This window comes from Pholcus phalangioides, unplaced genomic scaffold, assembly GCF_987345545.1.
Source record: "Pholcus phalangioides strain wild (caught in Gottingen) unplaced genomic scaffold, Ppha-v1.0 ptg000036l_1, whole genome shotgun sequence".
Taxonomy (NCBI): Eukaryota; Metazoa; Arthropoda; class Arachnida; order Araneae; family Pholcidae; genus Pholcus; species Pholcus phalangioides.
In genome coordinates, this window is record NW_028301623.1 from 1,296,505 (window position 1) to 1,310,906 (window position 14,402).

General features: G+C 53.5%; 1 non-coding gene and 1 pseudogene across 1 annotated transcript; both read right to left on the reverse strand.

Moving 5' to 3' along the window:
- Window positions 1-460: 460 nt before the first annotated feature.
- On the reverse strand, window positions 461-627 carry LOC149066028 (U2 spliceosomal RNA; annotated as a pseudogene).
- A 7,897-nt stretch (window positions 628-8,524) lies between these two features.
- On the reverse strand, window positions 8,525-8,713 carry LOC149066029 (U2 spliceosomal RNA). Its single transcript, XR_016195538.1, has one exon. It is a non-coding gene; the product is annotated as a U2 spliceosomal RNA (small nuclear RNA).
- Window positions 8,714-14,402: the final 5,689 nt, after the last annotated feature.

The following is a 14,402-nucleotide window of genomic DNA, read 5'->3' on the forward strand; positions in this document are numbered from 1 at the left end:
TTAATGTCCTCGCTGGGGTATGTTTTAATAGCGTCGGAAGACTCGTTCGTATTTTGAAGACGAGACGACTTCTTTTCGACCAGATGTTGCTTTCAGGTGCGACATTCCTGGGCTCCCGGGGCGCCGTTCCGTTCGGGTTGCACGTTGGACCGCTAGATGTCGACGCGAGACCAATATCTACTTGCATTCTTGATCGAGAGGAGGGGGGCATCCAGGAACAGGAGAAAACGTCCAGGGGACCCGCGGCAGCATTTCGGAAGCGCATAGCACAACGAGGAAGCGACCGGCGTGGACCCGTCCTCACAAGGACGTGGCATCCACGTCGTCTCCTTAATAAAAAAGTCCCAGGGTCGTGCGCCGGCCTTAATTTCCCGTCGACCGCTTTCTAATTTGTCGTTTTCGCCCCGACGACGAATGATTATTGCGAAATTATGAATAAAACACAGTCTACTTGATTTCATGAGGATGGGCCCAACTCGAAGGTAGTGCAATATCGAGAGGACCCGCGGCAGAGGTTCAGCAAGCTGAAAGCACTCCGCCCTGTTCCAAAAATAAGTTTAATATCTTGTCCCCATGTAGGAGACGTACCAGATATTAAGCTGATAAGAACAGATTTAAAAAAGCTTTTATTCATGTTTCCAATATTTCTTTACATGGGCCACATGGGTCTTTCATCAACCTGATTTACAGGGAAAATGACATACATTTCATCATTTGAACTACATGGATATGTGTTTGCGGCGGTTACACGTGATGTTACATACTTCTGGCACTCGTGAACATTCTATTTGGGATTTTACATATATTGCTCGTACGTATGATTCTATACATTGACTCTATATACATTCCAATTCGGACAACATGTGCGTTCTGACAATTCTTTACAACAATTTATATACAGTTTGTTTCGTCTGTTACATATGAAGCGCGTTCGTACAATTCTATACATCAGTTTTATATTTACATTTCGATTCCGATACTACATCTAATATGCGCTCAGACATTTTCATGCGCTCGGGGGGTATTTACAAGTTAGGGGGCCGTCGTATCTGACCTTGTGCTGAGTTCGTTCGGTCTTCACTCGAATTCGGCATTCTGGAACACTGATGACGTCGTCAGCTGCGGAGCTCTACTGGTAGACTGCCTGATGCCGGAGATGAATTCGATGTATATATCCCGAGATGCGGCAATCGTGTCACTCACGATGCTCTTTCTCATTCGTCCCGCGTATCTACGGGAGCACAATCGGGACACTATTCGGTCGTTTTGTGGGTCCCAGGCTCCCAGGGCGCCTACGACTATGGCACCAAAGCGCACGTCGTTGTATCTCTGCCGCAGAAGGTCGATGATCGGGCGATACTTATCCTCCTTCGCTCTCCTCGCGGTGGCGAAGGCTTCCGGGCCGTTCTCGAACGGCACAGTGACGTCCAGAACTAGGATATCGTTGCCTTTCTTGAGGATTAGGTCCGGTCTTAGCGTTGAGCTCATCACGGGACGGTTTTCTGAGAGAACCTCCCACCTTCCGTCAGCCGCTTTCTTCACTCTTTCCACCACACTGTTATGCCTCGCGGTGTACAATGGACTGTACGCAATACAGTGGTCCAAGACATGTGGGAGCGTCTCCTGGTGGTACCCGCATTTCCGACATTTCTTTGCCGTCTGGTCTCCTCCGTGTTTATAGCCGTTTAGGGGTACCAACCCGAGACGCGCTCGATGTATAAATCGCCAGTCTGCGAAGCGGGTGAGATCTCCTTCTCGGTGGAAGTGCGTTGACGATTTGGACTTCGAGAAGTTATGGCACGTCTTCCCCTGTTGCGGCATGGACCTCAGGTCACAGGAGTGTTGATTTCTTCGGATGTCTCGGAGCGTTCGGAAAATTGCCGTCCTGTTTGTGATCGTTACCTCCCCGGCTCTCACTGCTACTTGTCGGGTCTCGGTCAGCTCCCATGCTAGGCCAAGGTGATCCGCTGCCATTCTGGCCTTCGACCACACGGATGTTGTGGGGTGCGAGGTTTGTCTGGCTCCCGTTCTAGACAGGAATTCGTTGACCTCGTCCATCGTTGGGGCCGGCTTCCTTATGCAGGCGGAGACAAAGTCGAACAGGTCCACCCAGGCCATGTCTTGCACCAGTCGGTCTTTTGACGTTAGGAGCTTAAAAGCGGCGTCTATATGGCCTATGTCAGCATCGACTGCCGCCTCAGGGATACCGAATAAAGGACAGCTCCCCTTTGTCCTTTGCGCCGTTCTTATCGAATACTGGATAGTTGGAAAAAAGAATGTCTTGATTGCATCCAATCTTTGCCACGGGGCTAGGCTTGACGACATCAAATCTTTCCCGCGTTGGATGCAGTCCTCCAGAGAGCTCTCGTCTTGCAGTACGCGGAAGCCCACCGGCTTTCCCAGGAAGCTCTTGTGATCTCCATTCTCCAGGGATTGGATGGTAATCCCGTTCACCCGGAAAGGCGTGTCTCGGCATCCCAACGGTGAGCTCCCCAAGTGCATGGAGAAACACTTGTCTGGGTTTATCCGTAGACCAAGGTTGGAGGAGACTTCGCTTGCGGTGTCTATCATGTGTTGGAGGGCATTTGGGCTCCTGGCTAGTAGCAGGACGTCGTCTGCATACGCGAGCGGATTGTCAACGCTGTCCTCCAGGACCGAGCGCAGCACGGGATCCACGGCAACATTGAAGAGCAGCCCACTGAGTGCACAGCCCTGGTGCACACCTTGCATTGTTATCAGCTCCCCGGAAGAGCCCTCGTCCGTGTGGTATGCGGTGGTTGCTCCCTGGTACAAGTCCTGGTACCTCGGAGCTATCTGAGTGTGCTCGACCCAGTCCACCATCTCGCCCTACGGATTTGTTCTGGAGCTTTCCGGACGTCTCCAATGGAGAGCCTGTATGTCGAATGCAACGAGCCATCACTGACATCAAGACGCCAGCAACTTTCCTTGAAATATTTTATCAAGATGAAGTCTTTTCCAGATCATCCACTTCATCGTGTCATTTTTAATCCCTCATTTCATAGACTATTTGCTGCTCGCCCTTCATGTGTTCCATCTTACGGTCTTCGTATGAGGGCACTTGTGGAAGAACTAGAATTAGACATCAGTCGTGTGGCCCCAGTTGCTTGGCAACTGGCACCATGGGAGCAGTCTCTGCCAGATGTCTCTCTTTCATTATCATTATACCCTAGAGCCACCACAGCAGATGTCATATATCGACAGATATTCTTTAGGCACAGGGGCAGGTACAACAGGTACTTCCCCATATATACCGACGGCTCCAAGAGCCCTGGCCATGTCGGTTGTGCCTACATCTGCTGTGAGGAGACATCTTTCAAACTTCCAGACACATTCACTATATATTCGGCAGAACTGTACGCAATCCTTCAGGCTCTACGTCATATACGACGCAAACGCCACCGACGATGCATCGTCTATAGCGACTCTCTCAGCGCATTGCAAGCACTGTGTTCTTTCACTTTTCACACTCATCCATTCATCCATGCCATTTTTCATGAACTACATTACCTCACTCATCATGGTACTGCAGTAAAATTTTACTGGGTACCAGGTCATGTAGGAATACCGGGCAACGAAAAAGCAGACACCGCAGCTCGAACAACAACCAACATCGACAATAACCTTTCGGTACCTGCCAGTGACCACTTCTCAATCCTCCGGGAAGTGATGCATCGCCGCTGGCAGGAGCACTGGAATAATCAAGTTAATAATAAACTGCATGCCATCAAGCCCACACTTGGCCATTGGCGTTCGAGCTGCAGAACTAACCGAAAGGAGGAAGTTCTGCTTGCCCGGTTACGCATAGGACACAGTCGCCTCACACAATCATATTTGTTATTACGAGAGAGTCAACCGCAGTGCCCTCATTGTCAAAGTCCATTAACCATTGCTCATGCTTTTACTTGTTCATATCATCGTCATCATTTTACGACCGCTTTTGAATCATCTTTCACTTCGCGACATTTTATCTGACAATAGCGATGTATCTCGCATTTTTAAATTCACCAAAGCCATTGGTTTGTACGACAAATTATAGTTTTTACAATTTATGTCATTGTTTTATGTTGTTTTTTATCATGCACAGTTTTAGTTTTTGACATGACAAAAAGACATTTTTCTTATTTTTATATTTGTTTTTGGCGCAGTTTGACCTAATTGGTCCTTGCGCCAATAAATTTAAAATCCAATCCAATCCTCCGGGTCGACCGCTAACCAGTGCTTGTAGGTGAGCCGGTCTGGCCCGGGTGCAGAGTTTTCGGCTCTTTTCAATCGGCCCAGCACTTCGACTGCCGAGAGAGGAGAGAGGTCAACGGGCGTTGAGGCAGGGTGAGGGTGGCTGATGGACGCTAAGGTGGTGCTATCGAAGGAGCTTCGGGCGTGGAACTTCGCGACCACTTCCTCCACCGGCAGGACGCATCTACTCGAGTCTTCGCCCAGAATCGTTTTTATAACACGGCGTCGATTCCTTCTGTAAAGACGCTGGATCTGCCTATGGTTCAGCGGATCCGTTCTCTTTCTTCCTCTACCCTCTGCTGGAGCCGGGAGCTGTACGTGCTCCTGAGCGAACACCGTAAACTCTCGTATTACCTCGCAAAACTCCGGCCAGTTATCCTCCTCTAAGATTGTTATCATGTCTCGCAGGCGGTTCACAAATGGGGCAGACGGAGAGTCATTATTCTGCGGGTTGGTGGCGATCGCGTCGGGAGGTTGAGAGGGTTCTCGATTCTGAGTCACTACACCACCCTCTATGGGCTCTGTCTCGGCTTCTGGGTGCATGGTTGAGGCAGCGCTGAGTGCTTGCGAGCTCGGTGGTGTTGCCGGCGGGGGGGAACGTCCTTGAACGACAGTGGCTGCCGCTAATGTTCTTGGTGTCACATTCAGGTCGGATGGCTCTCGGGTGACAACCCCTTCTGGCGATTGCGGGTTGTGGCGTGTCCTCCCGGAGGTAGACGGTGAGCCATATCCTGCCGTGGAACTTGCCAGTGTGTTCCGTGAATTACTTGTACCTTGCGGGGCCTCGTGTCTAGCTCTCGAGTGATTCCGGAGACCCCTACTCGTCGGGAAGGCGTCTGGGCACTCGGGGCACTTGAACCCGCAGTGGAGGTCTCCCGTTGCCAGGAGTGATTGACCGCGCAGACAGGAGTGGCGCTTCACTAATCGACACTTTATCTGTGAGCGGCAGTATCCACACCAGAACGCTGTCTCTTCTATGTCGATGCACAGGATCCGCTAGGAGGTGTCGGAGGAGGGATTGCTTTATGACTGTCCATCGTCTCGATCTGAACCTGGCACGGCAACCCTCCTCGGTGCACTGCATGGGACAGGTTACTGGAAAAGTGAGGTGGACTACTCTGCCACTTCTTCCGCATTCTGCTGTTGGAATGGCAGGGGGCGTTGAGGCTGCTTGCGTCGGTGAGATCGGGTGCACTGGACCGTCGTGGGTCCGTTGGCCTGCCTGCGTTGTCGGGGGCTCATTCATCGCTAGTCCATACATCGTTGCTCTCGCCATCATCCCAGCTTGGGGGTCGGATAAGCGATTGGCGAGTGTCCCGCTTGTTGCGTACCAGGCGTCGGGAACGTCACAGGTGAGTGTCTTCGCTGACGTCCAGTTTCTACCGGTAGATCTGTCGACTCGGATTTCGGTGCCGATTCACGTCCCGACGTGGTGCTCCAGCGAGCTTCCATTAACATTTGCGTTAGTGGGCCCGGTGACATCAGTGACTGGACAGCGGACGACGGGGGCTGCGAGTCCGGGATCTCAATCCCTGGGCCTTGCGATGCCCGAGGGTGCTCATCGACCACTTGCGTGTCCGGTACTGGTAGCCGACCGTGGGCTCGAATCGCTGTCTTCGAGCGCTGGGCGAGGGGCAGCACCGACCTCTGCGATGGCTGTGGAGGAGTCACAACACTGGAAGTGGAAGGTCCAGCTGCTCGCGGGGGGGGGGCTCTGGTCTGGCGATCGATTTTCCGGGATCACTCTGGACTTCTTTTTCTTCTTCTTGCTTCTCTTTCTGTAGTGCCTTTCAGTTTGGGTCGACGCGTCCGTGGATGCCGATGATGCACCTTCATCCGTCGATGTAAAGAGTGACCTCTGCGTTCTGGGCGGAGCCGTGGAGTCTACTATCCAATCCTCAAGCCCTACGTCAATAATTAGCCGTTCTGGTGACGGTGATTCAGAGACACTGACCCTTCCAGATGACCTGGCGGGGGTTTGCTGGGCGGGCATCACTAGACGAGATCCCCCGGATGGGCTGGCGCTTCTTGACGCAGTGTGGTGGGTGAGCACCTGCTCTGAGACAGTTCGCTCTGCCACGACTGGCGCACTCATGGTCAGGAATGACGGCAGGCTCCTCGCGTAGACTTCGTCGTCACTACCCGCTGTTGAGATCCGATATGCAGATCCCGGTGTCCGCACGATGTCGCTGTTTCTCAGCGTGTTTGGAGAAGCTCTAAGGGATGATACGTTGAGACACGGCAGTTGCCCGGCTCGCGATTAACTCAGTACTGTCAGCGGCCCATTCTGCGCTGGTGACTCGCCACCGATTTCCATTACGGAGGGCGCCAGGGTTTCTGGTGAGTTGAACAGCGAGTAGTTCGCGTTGTCAGTCCAGTCCTCCGATTGAGCGATGTCTACTACCGACACCACCACTGTGGGATGTACCGGTGTTTCATTCAATGGGTCAGTCATCTCGTGCAAATTCCATGCGTCTGCGTTGCGTGGCCGGTCGTGATCACTCTGGAGCTCTGCAGAGCCTGTCCTCGGCAGACTGGGTGTAGGCGCGTTGCTCATTGTCGTCGCTTCTCCCGCACCAAGAGCAGACCGCTGTGCTGAACCTGGCGTGAGGATCACTCTTCAGTTTCTGAGCGTTTTCACCATGCCCGTTATGTGCGTTAGTGTTAGCTAGAACACCGTTAGTTGGTTAGTGTGGGATTCGGGCGTTCTTACTTGATCGCCTACTTGATTTCTCCTCCAGATCGAGATGACTAGCCGCGCCCTACGCATCACCCAGTCAGCAGCCAATGCCCGTGACCAGGGCAGGGGAGATAGAGAGGCTTTAAGAGCCTTGCTAGACCCATTGGTGGGGGCTGGAGAACTTTAGGAGACTCCGTTAGGGCTGTGGAACCTTTAAGAGGGACCTTGCTACCAATGGGGAGGACCTTTAGGAGGTCCTACCTAGCCCGGGGAGGATGACCCCTTAAGGGACTCTTAAAAGCCCGGGGGGGGGAAGAACCCACTCGTCCCCTTGGGAGCTCCAACTCTCGGTGGACAGACCTCGCCAAACCCTGGAGCCAGTGACAAAAGTTCACCAACTCCACAATCCGGCGACCTCTGCCCGACGAGGGGAGCCCTGAAGAGTCCACGCGAAGTCCCAGGAGTGTGAGACCTTGAAGAGGCCTCACGGTAACCGACCCAGAGGGAAAGAGAACCTTTAGGAGGTCTCGCGAGAACCCAGGGAGAGTTGAGACCTTTAATAGGTCTCGCTAGACCAGGGGGTGGCACACTTTAAGAGGCCCCGAGAGAAAGAAGCTGAGGACCTTTAAGAGGCCTCGAGAAAGGGGGGGGGAGGGAGGGAAGCATTAGTGGGCATCATGCATAGACTCGAATTCTTCAAGCGACCCCGAGAGGTCATCTTGCCGAACCCGAGTTATGGATGTGGGGCAGCCCCGCGAGGGAAAGGTGTCAAGTCAGTCCGCCAGGCGTAGCCAAAGCTCCGAGGCTGACCCGAACACTGCCACACCACCGATTGGCTAACAGACACTTCCGCTGACCGCACGCCCAAGGCCCAACCATGTAATGAGGCAAGGGTCCAGGGACGACGGCTAGGCTGAAATGACTGAGATGTGACAGATGCCTTTCCCGAGATCACGACGAGGAGAGGAGGAAGAAGAGAGCAGGGGTGGTCATGTTTCAGGCACGTCTTCCTTTAGCCGGACATCGTTGTTGAGCAGGAATCAGCTTGTCTTCGGATGGTAGAAGACCCGCGGCAAAACTTCGATGGGGCGTGGCACATCAGATGTTGGCTGGAGCACCGTCGAACTTCGCTGGCAGATACCTCTTCTCCTGGTAAGATCCTAGGCAATCACAACCACTACACTTTGATCTTAGCCAAAAGGCCGAGAAGCGATAACGGGATAGATGCGACGTTCCTGGGCTCCCGGGGCGCCGTTCCGTTCGGGTTGCACGTTCGACCGCTAGATGTCGACGCGAGACCAATATCTACTTGCATTCTCGATCGAGAAGGGGGGGGGCACCCAGGAACAGGAGAAACGTCCAGGGGACCCGCGGCAGCATTTCGGAAGCGCACAGCACAACGAGGAAACGACCGGCGTGGACCCGTCCTCACAAGGACGTGGCATCCACGTCGTCTCCTTAATAAAAGAGTCCCAGGGTCGTGCGCCGGCCTTAATTTCCCGTCGACCGCTTTCTAATTTGTCGTTTTCGCCCCGACGATGAATGATTATTGCGAAATTATGAATAAAACACAGAGTCTACTTGATTTCAAGAGGGTGGGCCCAACTCGAAGGTAGTGCAATATCGAGAGGACCCGCGGCAGAGGTTCAGCAAGCTGAAAGCACTCCGCCCTGTTCCAAAAATAAGTTTAATATCTTGTCCCCATGTAGGAGACGTACCAGATATTAAGCTGATAAGAACAGATTTAAAAAAGCTTTTATTCATGTTTTAAAAAGTTGGTTTTTACATGGCCCGATATGGGTCTTGGTTCTTCCTTTACAAGGGTATGGCTTTTAATGTTATTCGTTGGTTCAGATGTAGGCAGGTGTTACTTGCGGGGTACACTATTATACAAGGGAGAGGGCTGCTACAGAGGGTTATAATCCATTTGCGCAGCTGGTTAACGACTGTTAGTATGTACAATCATTCTTGCGATACAAAATAATATATACATGTTGGTTGCAGCGAGTTACCTAGTGCTCTCAGGTGTATGCGGGACATTCAAGTTATGTACAAGAAGGAGTATTTGCGAAACATTGGCTATAAACCACCTTTGCGGAACATTGGATATAGACACATTTGCGGAACATAGCATATAGACACATTTGCGGAACAGTTGGTATGAACACATTTGCGGAACATTATATACATGAGCAAGTTGCGGAACATTGGATATAGACACATTTGCGGAACATTGGATATAGACACATTTGCGGAACATTGGATATAGACACATTTGCGAAACATTATATACATGAGCAAGTTGCGGAACATTGGATATAGAAACAATTGCTGAACATTGGATCTGAACACGTTTGCGGAACATTGGATCTGAACACGTTTGCGGAACAATATATACATGAGCAAGTTGCGGAGCATTGGTTTCCACACTGCGGGATTCCGTTGCGGAGCACTGATTACGAGAATGTCCAGCATACGGTGCCAATAGTGTGCGTAGAGGTGCCAGTTCATCGAGTTGCTTGTCTTTGTGTATTGTCCGTGTCCTGTCTTATCCCGGATATAAATTCGATGTATACATTGCGCGACGCTTACGATCAGCTTCTTCATCAGCGTACTGTAGTTCCTTGAGCACAGTCTTGCGATGATCCTGTCGTTTTCAGGATCCCATGACCCCAATGCTCCCACCACAATTGCGCCGAATCTGACGTCGGCGTATTTGGTTTTTAGCAGCGTCACGAGCGGCGTGTATTTTTCCTATTTTGCTGCTCTGGCATTCCCGAAGGCATCCCGACCGTTCTCAAATGGAATGGTCACGTCCAGTACCAGTACAGTATTCCCCTTCTTGAGCACTAGGTCTGGCCTCAGGCTTGACCCCCATGATTGGGCGGTTTTCAGCGAGGATCTCCCATCTGCCTGCAGCAGCCCTTTTGACTCGATCCACAACCAGGTTGTGGCGGTCTGTATAGCGGCCGCTGTACTGCATGCAGTGGTCCAGGACGTGTGGGAGGGTCTCTTGCTGATACCCGCAGCGTTTCGCCTGGGGGTCGTTGCCGTGGAGGTAGCCATTGAGAGGGACCAGGCCCAGGCGGGAGCGATGGACGAACCGCCATTCGGCGAATCGTGTGTAATCTCCCTCGCGGTGATAGTGCGTCGATGCCTTGGCCCTTGAGTACGCATGGAATGTCTTCCCCTGGTGTGGCATTTCGGCGAGCCTTCTGGAGTGCTGGGCCCTGACCATCGCCCTTAGGGTGCTGAAGACTTTTCGCCGGTCCGTGATGGTTGTTTCCTCGCAGGTCAGCTCCACCTGTTGTCGGTCTATCAGTCTCCACGTCGCTTGTAAACTACGTGAAGCCATCCGTGCCTTTGACCAGACAGAGGTACTGGGGTTTGATGTCTGGTGCGAGGCCGTGCTTGACAGGAACTCTTCAATGTCCCGGTCACTGGGATCACGTCTGATGCAGCACTTCACGAATTCTTCCAAGTCCGCCCATGCCAGTTCTCTGACAATGTCACCTCTGCATCGAGGTGCGCAATGCCATTATCTTTTTCTGCTTCCGGAACTCCAAAGAGTCCTCGCTGTGTCTCCCCGTATAGGTAGTGGTTGCTGGCTCTTTCAGGGAGATATAGCGTCTTTTTTATGTCGGGCCGCAGGCTTTCATCCACTCTTCTCCAACACCCTTTCCTCTGTTGCTGTGTCCTCAACGGGTATTGTAGAGACGGGTAATAGAACGTCTTCAACGCGTCAATCCGCTGCCACGGGGCTAGTGCCGATGTGATTATGTCCTTTCCGGCTTGGATGATGGTTTGGACGTTGGCACTGTCCTCCATGATTTTGAAGCCCGTCGGCTTGCCGAGGAACCGCTTATGGTCGCCATCCAGGAGCGTATTCACCGGGTCACCGTTGATTTTGAATGCTGTCGGTCGGCACGACCTTGGCGCGTGCCCCAGATGCATCGAAAAACATTTATTCGCGTTCACTGTGAGGCCTAGCTTGGAGGCAGTGGCGGTTGCCACATCTAGATCGGCCTGAAGGGTAGCGGGGTCGTTCGCTATTAGTAACACGTCATCGGCGAATGCTAGCACCTTGTGACTTGTGTGCGTGCCCTGGGTGCTCCTTAGCACTGGGTCGATGGCGACGTTGAAGAGGAGCCCGCTAAGGGGGCATCCCTGCCGTACTCCCTGTTGGATCGCAACTTCCTCCGAGCAGTCACTGGCCGTTACTTACGTGGTACGCGCGTCGGTGTAGAGGTCTTCTACTATGCTTGTGAGGGCCTGTCCCGCTCCACATTCGTTGAGAGCGTGCAAAATCACTTTGTGCGGCACCGACCCGAAAGCGTTTGCCAAGTCCAATGACACTATGCACAGCTCCCGGTTCTACCTCTTTGCCATCTCCATTCTTTGCTGTAGGACAAAGTTATTCTCGAAGGCCCCATCGTGGTGGAGAAACCCATTCTGCATTGGTGATAGTACGGAATGTTCCTCCAGCCACGAGTGGAGGCGCTTCGTGAGACAGCCTGTGAATAGCTTGGCTATCGTCTGGTTGAGGGCTATCGGGCGCCAGTTTCTCGGTTCGCTTCTGTCCCCCCCTTTCGGGATGAGGATGGTCCTGGACTCCTTCCATGCTTGCGGGACTCTCTTCTTGGCTTTGAGGCAGATGTTGAATATTGCCGTGAGGGCCCTAGCCTGGGGGTCAACGCCTCTCCAGTGGCTGTAAGTGAGGCGGTCGGTGCCTGGCGCCGTGTTCTCTGCCCTCCTCAGCCTTTGTTGAACCTCTGCCCTCGCAAATGGCGATAGGTCAACTGGGTCGTTTGCGCGCACGTATGAAAGCCCCTGCAGGCGCGTACCGTGCTCAGCGAGAAGATGCCTAAGCAACGACTGCTTCATCGCTGTCCACGTCACTGCCTGGAATTTCCTTCTGCACCCTTCCTCCGGGCAGGCTAAGGGTCGGGGAACCGGAAACGCCATATGAAACGTGCTGCTGATGACCGCGCAGGCCTGTCCGTCTGCCAGGGGGCATGCTGGGGGTTGCACTTGTGGTGCAGTCCATGCCGCGACTGTGTTGTTGCTTTCGCCTCTGTCAGTGTTGGATTGTCTCCGGTCAGAGGTTGCGCCCGTGCTCGGTGGTTGGGGTAATGTCCCGCGCGCTTCTGTCCCCTGGCCAACGAAGTCGTCTTCATGACCTGGAGGCCTGTGGTTCGGCTGCAACTGAGGACTTGCGGGTGTTGGCAACAGGGCTGGCCATCCGCTTCCACGAGCCGAATTTATTCTGTGCGTCAGCGGGCCAGGGCCCTTCGCTGCTTCCTGTGTGGTCAGGGGTGCTCGGTATGCTGGCGTCTGTGTCTCCGGCACTTCCTCCGGTGATGACGGTGTGTTCGGGGGAACCTGGCTTTCAGGCACAGGGAGTTGGCCTTGTGCCTGCATCGCCTTCTTAGTCCTGAGTGCCAACGGGAGCGCACTTCTTTGCGATGCCGCCGTGTGTGTTGTCGTCCTGGATGGGCCCGCAGTGGCCAGCACTGGGGAGGCCGGCGTAGTCCTACTCTTGGTTTTCTTTTTCTTCTTTCCCTTGAACCACTCTGTCTGGGTGGTAGCATCACTCATCGAATTTCTCTGTGAGCTGTTGTTGTGCGATTCGCTTCTCTCTGTGAGGTCGTTAGTCTCCGCATTGATTATTAGTGTGGAGGGATCCTGACCTGCTGGGGGCGGGCTTGCGCTCGCCCAGTTTCCCATGCCCTCAAGTCCTGCAGTGTCTGGCGGGGGGTTTCGTTCTGCTTGCGATGGGATGGGATCACATGGCTCTGTCCCGCGAGCGTGCTCTTGGCGTCAAGATTAGCTTCACTAGCGCCTCTGCATTCTTTGGGGAATCTCTTTTCCGGGGACACTTCCTCTATTGTGGGAGCCCCCTCACTGAGATTGGCGTTCTGGTAATTAGTACTAGCTACCGGTGATCGTGTGGCAGCGGTGGTCTCTTCCGTCATCGTTCGCGACTGGGGTGTGGTTCCACCATGCTTCTTCTTCAGGCAACCTGGTGACGAGTCCGAAGAGATGGAGAGGTTCCCCTCAATATCCGACGTGGATGTCAGAAGTTCGGGCTCGGACCCATGCTGGCGGGTCGAGGCCTCCGCTGACAGAGCTCCATGTGAACTTCTCGTCTCTGAGGAGGTTGGTGAATCAATACACGTGGTATCCTCTGCAGTGTAGTGGAGAGGGAATGCGCTACCCCAAGAGTCCGTCTCATACTGTGGTTCCACCGTTGTGTTGGCTGCTGTCCTAGCGCCGACCTGTGGGCTCTGAGCAGTGGCATCGATCAGCCAGTCATCATCCTCAATATCTATAGCTAGGCGCCCTGGGGAGGACGACGCTGGGGAGCTTTCAATGCAGGCAGAGACCGCACTGTCCCGTGATGCTTTTGTGGCGTCCGCAAGTGGCCCAGATGAGTTCATGGACGACCTCAGGCTGTGGTTCACCATCGTGGCTAGCTGGCTGGTTGGAGATTCAAAAAGTACCAGTGATACTGGAAACAGTGCCGATTCTGTGGGCGTGTTTCCATCCGCGACTACTCGGCGTGCTGACCCTGGCGTCTGCAGCAGCTTCCCGCTCCTCAGGTTAGTTGGCATGACGGTTAGTGAGTTAGTTGTGTTAGTGCTTCTGAGAGATAGTTCTTAACACTCTAGGCTTCTTACTTGCGATCACTTTGCGGTTGACCAAGTTGGCTGTTGCTGACCAGACCGGACGCGCCCTACGCATGACCCAGTTGTCGACGGATGCCCGTGACCAGGGCAGGGGAGATAGAGGGGGGTCTTAAGGACCCCATGAGACCCATTGGTGAGGGTTGGAGAGCTTTATGAGACTCCGTTAGGGCATTGGAACCTTTAAGAGGAACCGTGATACCAATGGGGAGGACCTTTAGGAGTTCCTACCTAGCCCGGGGAGGGGATGAGCCCTTGAGGGACTCAAACCCACAGGGAAAGAGAATTTTCAGGAGGTCTCGCGAGAACCCAGGGAGATTAGGTCTCGCTAGACATAGGGGTGGGACGCTTCAAGAGGTCCCGAGAGAAAGAAGTTGAGTACCTTTAAGAGGCCTCGCGAAAGGGAGGGGAGGGAGGGAAACATGAGTGGGCATCATGCATAGACCCGAATTCTTCAAGCGACCCCGAGAGGTCATCTTGCCGAACCCGAGTTATGGATGTGGGGCAGCCCCGCGAGGGAAAGGTGTCAAGTCAGTTCGCCAGGCGTAGCCAAAGCTCCCTTTTCGACCAGATGTTGCTTTCAGGTGCGACGTTCCTGGGTTCCCGGGGCGCCGTTCCGTTCGGGTTGCACGTTCTACCGCTAGATGTCGACGCGAGACCAATATCTACTTGCATTCTCGATCGAGAAGGGGGGGGGGGCACCCAGGAACAGGAGAGACGTCGAGGGGACCCGCGGTAGAATTTCGGAAGCGCATAGAAGAACGAGGAAACGACCGACAAAC